At 35.8% G+C, this 11,751-nt stretch overlaps 1 non-coding gene across 1 annotated transcript; it reads left to right on the forward strand.

The window, feature by feature from the left end:
• The first annotated feature begins 6,862 nt into the window (after positions 1-6,862).
• On the forward strand, positions 6,863-6,935 carry Trnaa-ggc (transfer RNA alanine (anticodon GGC)). Its single transcript has one exon. It is a non-coding gene; the product is annotated as a tRNA-Ala (tRNA).
• Positions 6,936-11,751: the final 4,816 nt, after the last annotated feature.

Genomic DNA, 11,751 nt, shown 5'->3' on the forward strand with positions numbered 1-11,751 from the left:
ATAATGTCATTGTGTTTTATTTTCGCGAAATCGTGTCATGTTACACAAAACCACCTTCGTGTCGATAGAATGATCACTGCATTCGCGTAACAATAGGTAAATATCTCCTCACACGGTCAACTGACCTTGGTACAATATACATTGCTTTATATGCGTATTCATTACACTTTTACACAAAAAATGGACTGGGAAAAGAGCATGAAAATGTGCTTAAAATTAGGGCCACATAAAAGGTAGGTCGCAACTTCGGCATGAAGCTGGAGATATTCACCGTGAGGTGTGCAACATTATGGGGAGGTTCAAAATCCTCATAGACTATTTGTAGTTGGGCCCAGCTAAACATAGGACCGGACAGCAGCAACTCAAAAGATGCTGCTCGCACAGATTCTTCCTCAACAACTACGTCGAAAGGTAACATAGAAAAAATCCTCAATTTGCAAAAAAAGAGGATGCCGATTCACCGTAAACAATTGGCCCAAATGACAAACTTGTCGTTAGCACGAGTTCATGGAATTATTAAGAAACACCTAAAAACTAGAAAAATAAATGCCAGATGATACCCCATTGGTTTACAATGAACATAAGAGGACCCGTGTAACATTGCCAAAAAACGTAAGAACATGTACCAAATTTTCAGCAAAAAGGTTTTTGATAATATAGTCTACTGGTGATGAAACTGGTTTATTATTTTGAACCATAGCGGAAGTATCCAACCGAACTTGGGGTACACCAAATTTGCGAGACGCCCAAGTATTGCCCAAAAACGAATACGAATCGGGTGAAGAAGGTTTTGTAATGTATTTTTTTTCACTCATAAGGTCCAATCATTCAAATTCGTACAAAAAAGGCAGTTACTTCACAGGAAAATTCTATAAAAAATTTGTTCTAGATGAAAATTGAAGAACTACTACAAAAGTCCCGCCGCAAAACAGACTTAAGGTCGATCCACACCTTAGGACCGGAAGTACAGTTTGACGGAAAAGTTATGAAATTTGGCTCAAATATAGAATCAAACTCTATATTTTTCAGATAAAGTTTCTTTTTTTTTCGATTTTAACGTTTGTGCGGTTACGTTAAAAGCACCACCCCTGTTGCCCCCGATTTTTCACGGCAATTCCTCTTTTTTTCATGTCATAATTTCAATAATAACTTTGGGATTTCATTATTTTTTTCGTTAGTGCTTTAATTGTCTGCTTCCAATATGTTATTTGTCAAATTTAAAAATATTTTAGTGCATTATAGACCGTCTTTTTTCTTAAACAAATTGCTGCGCCGAAAATCGTTACATAATTTGTACTGCAAATTATTTACATTTTGTCCTATAACTTTTTTCCGTGCGGTCAAAGTGTTTCATTTTTTAAATAGTCTGTGGTAATGTTCACCCTTTAAAAAATTTATCAAATAAAAAGTGAATGTGTTCTCGTTGGATTTTTTTTTTTTTTTGCTAAAATATTGAAAGTCGTAGTTAAATGTCGAAAAGCGCGACGTTTTTTAGGAATATATTCACATCGTTACAGACAGGCCGTTACAAGACACGCATAACAAGATATTTAGCAAGTCAAGACTGTATCAATAAACGAGATAACTACGGCTTTATATAAAACCGTTTTATGTTTTTTTCAACTGTACACCAGTCTATTTTTTCACAGACTTTCAAACTGATATTATGTTCTCCCACCACACAGTGGTGTGGGAGACATATTTACATATTCCAGTGTGTACAGTCTGTTCTTGTGGTGCGTCACAAAGCTTGTTAAGTCAAACATTTCTCATCCGTTTATCACCAAACTTAAACTAAATGTTTCTGACAAACAAAAAGACCTCGGCCAAGTTCGATAACTAGCCAAATCCGGTCCTGCGTATTGGAGTTATGCCGCTTTAAAAATCGGCCTTTTACTCTTGTCCGCACTCAAGAGCCAAACATTTTCATCCGATCTTCACCTTTCCTTGAACATAAGGTGTTTGACAAAAAGATCGGTCCTGCAATTTGGATTACGGACGGCCCTTGGGTTACCAAACAATCGACATTTTCTCTTGTTTCGCACTCTAAGTCAAACATTTCACATCCGATTTTCACCAAACGTGAACCAAAATGTGTTTAACAATGAGGCCTCAACCATCTTTGATAACTGGCCAAATCGTTCAGGCATTTTGGAGTTACGGGCCCTTGATTTAAAGAAAAATCATTTGATTCTTTTTACTCTTGTTTCCGCTCTCTAAGTGTTCGAGCAGTCTCATCCGGATCTTCATCCACCAAACGAAAACAAATGTATTTGACCATAAGACCTCAGACAATTTCGTAACTAGCCAAATCCGCAAGACCCTTTTGAATTTGGCCCTTGAATTACTTATTGGGATCCACTCGTCCAGACCAGCAGGAAACTAGACATTTTTCATAGTGCTAGTGTGGGAGACATGCGCTTTTCTCAAAAGCATCTCTATTATTTTTTGATACGCCGACTCAGGGCTTGTTGTATGCGTCATTTATTAACGCGTGTAAATTTCTTCTTTATTTGTTGTTTTTATCACGGCGTTTAGCTTTAGAGCGGATGTTCGTTCCTGTTGAAAAGGTAAACCCCTGTTTTCCCAAATTTCGTTATGAACAGACATTTTTGAAAAAATATTATTATAACGAAGCATAAAGTTTTATGGTCATTTTATTTTTATGCAACACCTAGTTAACATGAAAAATAATCACCGTATAGCGATCAATTGGACGTTTTTCGACAATTTATAACAACTTTTGAACAAAAATTTATGTTTTCAGGAGATTTATCTATAACAAGTATTTCTACGTTTCTAATCCTGGACATAACTGTTACTACAGATCACAGTACCACAGTGGCTCTATTTAATGTATTTCAACTTTCACATATTAAATACACAAGAAAATTACTTGTAACTGGTTATTGTAATTTAGATTATTTCAGGGCACGGCGGCACAGTATGTAACAGCACTCAGGAAAAAATGTATGCGTATATTATATATTTCAATGGACTCATATTTGAGTTTGAAAGATGTCAAAGAATATATTAAAATTATGTTTTCTATTATGGCGTAAAAAGCTTAACAGCACGTGAAAATTTCTGTTGATTTAATCACACGCGAACTGTCCTTTTAAATTCATCCGCCTTTCACAAAACTTTTTAAAAAACACAAAATAAATAGATACAATATATGGTGAATTTATTTTGTACAAAACAACATGTCTTCGCCGCAACTTTGCTGTTACCATACGTTCTCTTTTATTGGCCGACGATCTGTTTGCATACTCAAGGGCTGTACAATTTGACAGTGTTAGAACGTTACACAACTGTTCAGATAAAATGAAAGACATTACAAAGCCCACAAAACATATGACCGACCTTGAGTTTGACCTTGATTTCCAATGGGTTAAACGGTTGACTTTAACGAATCTGAAACGAAGTATTTCATCTTCTGGGCGATGTAAATTGAAACTATAAAATCACCTAAGAAAACAAAAAAAGACAAAAACAAAAACCCTCTGCCAACACCAATAAGCGTAATGACAGAATGGGATGCGCATAAAAATTGTGTCTATTGGGGAACGATCTGTTCTCATTTTTATAACCGTCGGGCGAGAATGCTCATTTCAGAACCTAGGGGGAGCCGCGTGGCGCATAAGCGTGTGTGTACGGGGGGTGGGGGGGCCAGGAAGGGGGGGGGGATAGAGGAGAGGCGATGGAGTAGACATAGATCATCTCAGTAGGGGGGGGGGAAAGGTTTTAATCTTACGTTAGTGCGAGAGTGATACAGAATTTGGTAATGCTGAAAGTGTGTAAAAAGATTCGTAAGCCATACTGGCCGATCATTCACCCAATAATTTCCTTATTTATTATTGGGTTTTACGGCGCACCAACACTGTATAGGTTATATAAATACGTAATGGATATATCTTGGATACTATCTTAATTGTATAGCAACTCATTTCCGATCTGGAGTCACATACAGGAACGCATGTGCGTGCGCACGCATACGTAGCCGCACTACTAACTACACCAAGTACGAACGCATTCGCTATTTTATACAATCATTTTCGCACATGCATACGAGAAGAGTTCTCAGAACCTTGCTAAGCATTTCTTTCGGCCTAGTATTTTTTATGTCAGCTTTAAGTAGAAAGATAGCAATTGATTTATAATCTTTCTGAATAAAGTTGAATACTAAGTATACCTTAACAAAAGTTTTGATATTTATTTTAAGGACAGTTACTACATTAAGAGATAAACATCACTCTCCGGGTCGATTGATTGAAGACTGTATGTCTAAAGCAGCCGTCCCCCACTGCCGATCCCTAAGATTCATGTGGAAGAAGTTTGACAGTGTCTTGCGGAAACAGTTAGTACTCTGGTACTCAAATCCAGGAATATTGTTTAGTTTAACTGCCCGCAGGTAATAACTAAAAATACAATTTAAAATCAGGCCACTAAAACAAATCGAGAATTAAACATTTTCCTATATTAATAGTATATATATATAACAGTGCTGGCGAGCATGTATGCATTACCAACGTGAAGCAGACAGATTTTAATTTGAAAAAACAAAAAAAATAAAATAAACACAACAATTTTCACCTTGTAAAAATGAGTGGGGGGGGGGGGGGGGGTTTTGTATAATTTGATAGGACGTCTCATAAACTGTCCGTTATTCGGAAACAATGTTTCCTGTAAATTACAATGTCCTTTTTGTGGCCTTTCCGTTGTTACTGCTGTTTTTTTGGCACATGTGCAGTATTCATATACATGTTGGCCAAATATATGTGAAGCTGCCTTTTTAATAACTGTGTGTTCACATAAAAATATATACTTCAAACATCTGAAATCATTTTTTCTGCCACATCCGTTAGAACTACTTATAAGAATATTACAGTAACTGTAGGAAAATTTATCAGTATTCTGTTTACATTTGTATTAACGGAACATATTTTAAGCACGTAACGTCATGGTTACTACAGTCCTTACGCGTCGGGCTTTATCGGCTCATTTATCCATGAATTTCAAAGTTTTTTTAGCTAAAAATCCAACGAGAACACATGCCTTTTTTATTTGTTTTTATTTTAAAGAGCATATCGCAGCATCAGACAATTTCAAAAAATGAAACACTTTGACCGCACGAAAAAAAGTTATAGGACAAATGCGTAAATTGCACGTACAATTTTATAACGATTCCGGCGTCTGCCAATTTGTTTTCAGAAAACTGACGGTCTTAATAATGCAATAAATACATTTAGATGTCGTCAAATACGTTGGAACTGACAACTAAATGCGCAATCGAAAAAAAAATGGAAATCGCCAAAACATTATGAAATTATTGGACAGAAAAACGACAATTGACGTGAAAAAAATCGTGCGCCACCATGTGGCGCTTTTAACGTAAATGCACAAACGTAAAATCGAAAAAGAAACATACATTATGAAAATATAGAGTTTGATCTATATCTGAGCCAAATTTCATTCTTTTTCGTCAAATTTCTACATTCCGGTCCTAAGGTGTGGATCGACCTTAAGTACCTCCGACTTTTGCATGATAATGCACCCGCTCACAAGGGCACGCAATTGTGACCGAGTTTTGAGTCCAGAGAAGGTTACCGTCCTTCCACACCCTCCGTTTTCGCCAGACCTGGCCCACTGCGACTATTTTCTGTTTCCCAAACTAAATATCATCCTTGTTTTTTTTTTTCTGGAAAGAGGATACTAATCGAGAAAATGCCCCTGGATCTGCAGTTTATCAGATGGTGTTTCCATAGAAGAGTATGAACAATGCTTCCAAAAGAGGATTGACCGGCTCAAAAGTGTAATTCAAGCCTGACGAGAGTATTTTGAAGGTCAGAGCAAGTTAAAATGATCAGAACATTTTGCAGTATAGGAGAACCGATGCAAATGACATTACTTTTGGAACACCCCTCGTATACAAAAGGTAATGAAGCATGTTTATTCTTGCATAAAAACTACTTTTTCACTGGATCCGCACATGTATTAACGAGAAAAAAATCGTGTGCAAATGTCACAAAGTCCAAAACCACTGAATATTGGTATTTTGTCTATGTGTTGTATTGTCCTCGTTCCTTGTATATATTGTATTAAATGTCATTATGGTGTTATTTAATTTTTATTATTCCATACAGCCCGATTCTTATGACTGCCCACTTTTTTTATTATTTTTATATCCTTTTTCTTTCCCTGGCTTCCATCGAACATTTTCTAAACACTTACCTGTTTAAATTAAGGGCTTAACTATATTTGCTTGGCCGGCCGCATTAAATTTTTCCCGGATGTAACATGCGCACTTCGAAATATATTCTTGATGGCTTGCGCCTGAAGTTTGTCCTGTCTCGATAATTTATTTATCAATGTTTTGTTCTTGTGCCTTTACAAACCAAAACACCCGCTTCATAGAGAAAGAGAAACATGACATTGGGGCCAGCAATTCGCCTGCGAATTTCAGCAGGTACTTATATATGAAGCAATTACAGGCCGTCGGATGACTACCATTGTAATACCGTCCCACGGCCCCACGTTGGGCGCCAAATGCCACAGGTGAGAAATTATGTGCCAGCAGACGAGGACTCGACACGGGCCTCGGTATACACGCTCCGATGCTCTACCGGCAGAGCTAACAGGCCGCCTACACACTTTCTCTCCATTTTGAACATTCAAGTTCTATACCGTGACATTTGGCGTCCAACGTGGGACCTTGACGGCATTACACTGGTTAGTCTCCGACGCCTGTAATTGCTCATATATAAAGTACCCGCTGAAATTCGAGGCCGAATTTCAAAATGATGGGGAAATATGTCACGGTATAGAACTTGAATGTTAAAACGGAAAAAAGTGTCTAGGCGGCTGGGTAGCTCAAGTCGGTAGAGCATCGGAACGGCATTCCGAGGCCCCGGGTTCGAGTCCCGGTCTGGCTGCACATTGTTCTAACCCTGTGACACAACAAGGAGCAATTCACATCAGTTATTACTGATTGGTAATTTTTGACAGGCTTTCCCAGGGAAGTAAAATGTATTTCTCCACAGATTTTATAGCTGGTATCCCTGTGTCTTTTTCTTACAATATTAACCTTTCTTGTAGCATAAAAGATTCAATCTAAACCATATAATGTTTTGTTGTATCAGTTACCAACGCCAAATGCAGTGCCCCACAAGGTTCGACTCACTCTTTCCTCGCTTACTCCCCTTTTAGAGCTCGGTTCGTGCAGTTTTTGTAATAACCGTGAATGTTTAGAATCGCGTGTACTTGTGCAATTGTTTGTTTTTTATTTATCATATTTATGATTTTGGTAAGTATCATCGAATGTTTTTATCTAATTTCTCGAGAAAATTTATATAAACGCTTGAAAAGCTGCACTACGTTTCCGTACTCATCCGAACTCCAGATGTTCTGTACTCAAAAGAACTCGACTTTAATTACTATTCTTGAAATTGTGCTCCTTTTACCATAGTTTAAGTTTATATTACAATTATGGTAATTTTCATTTTTAATAACGAGAGGATTAAAAAAAACCTTCAGTATTTTGATTTGGTAGTGTTGTTGATTTCTGGGCTCTGGTTATGGATATTTAAAACATGTTTACCGTTTCCAAGAACAACAGAATGGTAATTAAAAATGTACCGGAATCGTGGAGTCATCACATATGGAAACAATACATTCATCTGGCGTGTAATATTGTTTTATTATGCAAGAATAGCGACAATACACGTTTGTTTTGTGTATTGACGTCTGCAGAAGCCCGCGGGATTGTTTGTGACCGAGACAAAAACAACAACGTGTATTATCCCTACATTATAGAATGGGTTTGTTAAAACGAGATAAGAAGAAAACGACCAATTTAAACTTTATTCAGTTATAACATTTCATTATGTACCTATAACGAAAGTAAGTGATTAAGCAAATAGATAAAGAACATTGCTCCAAAAGCTTTCGCACAGGTCTGTACACCGGATGCTTAATCTGTTGATGTAACAACTTTTTTTGTACATGTCATAAGCGACTCATAACAAATATGGCAGAACTATACTGGAAAGTTGTGATGATTTCCTTGATGTGTACTAATTGAATAATATCAAATATATGCTGATGTATATGGTAATTCTCAAGTTGAAGTTATTTTTCAAATGAATTATCGCAACAATCTGCAACATGTATTGTGACGATGCCTGCACAGATACATGTTATGTGAGATCGTGTTTTGCCTAGTATACGAAACGTATTGGGTAACAACCCGTTTCTTACTCATTTTGCTAAAATTTTCATTGTTATCATTTGTTTTATAGCTATTTCAAGCTAAATTTAGCTATATAGCTAATTTATTACCTTTCTGGGACCTGTTTATATCGAACTTTCACTGGTTATTTAATGATACAATAATACTGTTTCTTTTTTTTTTCAAGGGAAAACCCCGTTTTTGTTGAAAAAGTAGCAACAGCCATCGTTCTTTGTTTGTTACCATTTTATGAAGACATTTTGTTTTGGACACTAAGGTTTAGGAGTATATCATCAAAACACAAACTTACATGATAAACGAACAACATCTGTACCAGCAATACATTTGTCATGTCCTATATTCGACACGTCGCAAAATTAATTTTTATAATTAAGGATGAAAACACATTTTTCATACTGCTTATTAAGTAAATCCTGTAAGACTACCCTGAATGAATAAAGAAAATGCATGAATCAAACACTACACTAGGAGCTGCGGAGTGGCATGACCTCGGTGGAGTTGTTTCACTTAGACCGGTGAAATCAAGGGGAAACTTTCTTAGAAGGGTAAGCAACAACACTGTTAAGTAAAATTTAGAATTGGATCTTATTCAGACAGACTTAATAGAGGGGAATGTTAACTAAATGATTTATCAAGATTACGTGGTTAGACCATCAAATTCATTAGGGAAAAGTAACTGTTGGTTAGTATTGGAAACATTCGACATTATGTGGATTAAGTAAAAATAAAGAAATAACAATTGGTCAAATATAGAGGAATGTAGCTTTTATTGTCATCTTTGAAAGTACATCAGCCGAAAAATCTGATATTACCATAGAAATGAATGTTTAGATGCGTTTATCATATAAATAGACATGATATTTAATGTATAGTTTTATGGGCAAATTTTATTTAGCATATTCTATGCATCTGGCACGATTTTTGCAGGTATAGATGATCTAACTTTAAGAAGCATAATTTTGACAATAGCTATTTTATCAGTTGGCAAAATTGTTGTCAATTGACTTATGTATGATATATTAAGACAGAATGATTTTGAAAACTTTGACATTCCTTAGAGGTACAAAGGTAGTAATTCGCCGGATATGCCTCCGTGGTCCACTCAAATGTAGTCCATATTAGTATATTATGCCATTTTCCGCCCAGTAAAGGCCGTTTTCATGCCAGATATAAGATTAATTGATACTCGATTGTAACTGGGAATGTCTGCAGATGATTTTAAACTACGTTATATGAATATAGTATATATGTTATTACAAAGAATAAGTTAAATGCAAAATTAAATAAAATGAATGCTTAACTTGGAGAAGAGAAACCATTTTCAGGCCAATTTGCCAGTGTTTACTCACGTGTTATCGTTATATTCTGTTAGAGTAAACCCGTAAATATTTGGAGAGGGATGAAAGCGGCTTCTCAGATGGAAGATGCGTCAAAATTAAATAAGAGAAAACAATCTCTGGAACGCGTTATCTAAAAGTGTTTTTACAGTAACACATTATATAGCTATGCTTTTATTTCATTGATAAAATAGAAACACAAAACGTGTTATGAGTATAAAGCCTTCTGCATTTATATTCAAAAGTTTAATGTGTTTCCAATTTGACATAAACAATTTTTACGTCAAACATTTAAATCTCATACAAATTTTCTGATACGCTTTTATCAATACAAGCAGACGACACTATTTTGTTATCCATTGCTGTGTTTTTGGAAATAGAATATATCGGATGAATATACATATAACTGCCTGTTTTGTTTGCCTTCCTGACTAACTGACCTCGTATGAATTCGCTGACGGTCCTTCTTCAGTCTGGTTCTTCATTGGCTCTTCGTAGATATGGTCAATGGCTCTCGTAGGTATGACCTAATAAGAAAAGTAGGTTTTGTTTTGTAATAGGAACAAATTCCTTTTATACAATATCAAATCTTTCTACTCAACTGAATGCAAAGGGGTGTAAATATTGATGTAATTATTTAGGTAGTTTCACATTATTGGTCAGTTGATGTTTCTGAACAAAAAAACACGAAGCTTATTAGTAAAATAATGTTTAGGCTCATTTAAATTTTCTTAAGATTTGATTCCAGTATAATAAAGGCATTAAAATGAATTAAACTGCTTTCTTATCACGGATAGCACTTCTAAACAACTGAGGAAACTGCTTTTCAAATCTGTAAGTTAAACTTTATATAATTAAGAAATGAAAAAAGAACTTAATAACTATGTTTATGAATATGAGTAAGTGTTCCTATGTGTAACAATACCACTTTTGACTAGTGTAAAGTCGAAGTATGATTCACGGTACAAATTTTAAAACTGTCTATGAATAATTAACTAACAATATGATTTTTCATTTCAGGAAAGTAATTCAACACACTCTAGGTCATCTACAAAGGATATTGTGTACAATTTCATATAATTCATTTCAAAAGTAAGCAAAGTAATCGTTTTACAGGCAATATTATCCAACTCATATAAAGTTATAGACGGAAAAAAAAAAGGTCACGATGACAGCATTTCGTTCACCTGAACACTTGCAGAAATTAGTTAGAGAGACCATTTGACCCTGTACATCACATAGGGAATTTTGTAGACCAACATGTTTGAAAATCCCTTACATAGGAACTTATTTGCAATAGGTTTCCGCCTTGGTGGTTTGTCCGTATTTATATATATTACCGTTAGTTTCTTTCGAAATTTGACAACATATGAATAAAACAATAAATCGGATGATAATGTTACCTGTAATGTATAATATGTAAAGTTTACACATTACTCATATAAATATGAATGTGGTATGTTATCAAGCCTTTCCGCTATATTTATTTCAGACACACACAAATACATTTAAAGCAGATATATTAACATACAGACACTGTAACAAGGTAATAGACTGAATGCGACAGAGCGTACAGTAGTACAGATGAGATCTTACATATTGCAAAACACAGCTAACGTTAAAAAAGGTTGCTAAATGGTTCTTCTTACGGATTTATTGATTTTATCACATACTTGCAAACATTGTACTACACACTGGATTTGGTTCAACATTTGCTGGTAGTTGAATTTCTCAAGTTTTTTTATGCAAATCATTTACATATATGGCCCGGTGGTCTAGTGGTAACACACTTGACTGTCAATCCAGAGGTCCAGATTTCGAATCCCGGTTTAGGCACTGGAAATTATGAGATGCTCTTGAGTGTCTCCTTTCTAACTAAGAGGCCAGTACTGGTTCATCCCAGGATAAACGGCTTCGCCTGTATTGGTGTTATACACTGGACGACTGTCTATTCGCAAAGAGCTAGGCCTGTAAATAAAAGGATTTCTCTCTCTCTGTTCTGGGGGCTTTGCCTCACTCTGTCCCTGTTGCCAGATTGCTCTGTGTGTATAGTAGAGGATGAAATTGGTGCCCTGAGCGGCTGCATTAGCGCATTAGCGCATGTAAAGCGCCTTCTTGAAAGTGTTTAATTTATCTTGAGGGCGCTATATAAATCTGATATAA

The sequence above is a fragment of the Mercenaria mercenaria genome, chromosome 19 (genome assembly GCF_021730395.1).
Source record: "Mercenaria mercenaria strain notata chromosome 19, MADL_Memer_1, whole genome shotgun sequence".
Taxonomy (NCBI): Eukaryota; Metazoa; Mollusca; class Bivalvia; order Venerida; family Veneridae; genus Mercenaria; species Mercenaria mercenaria.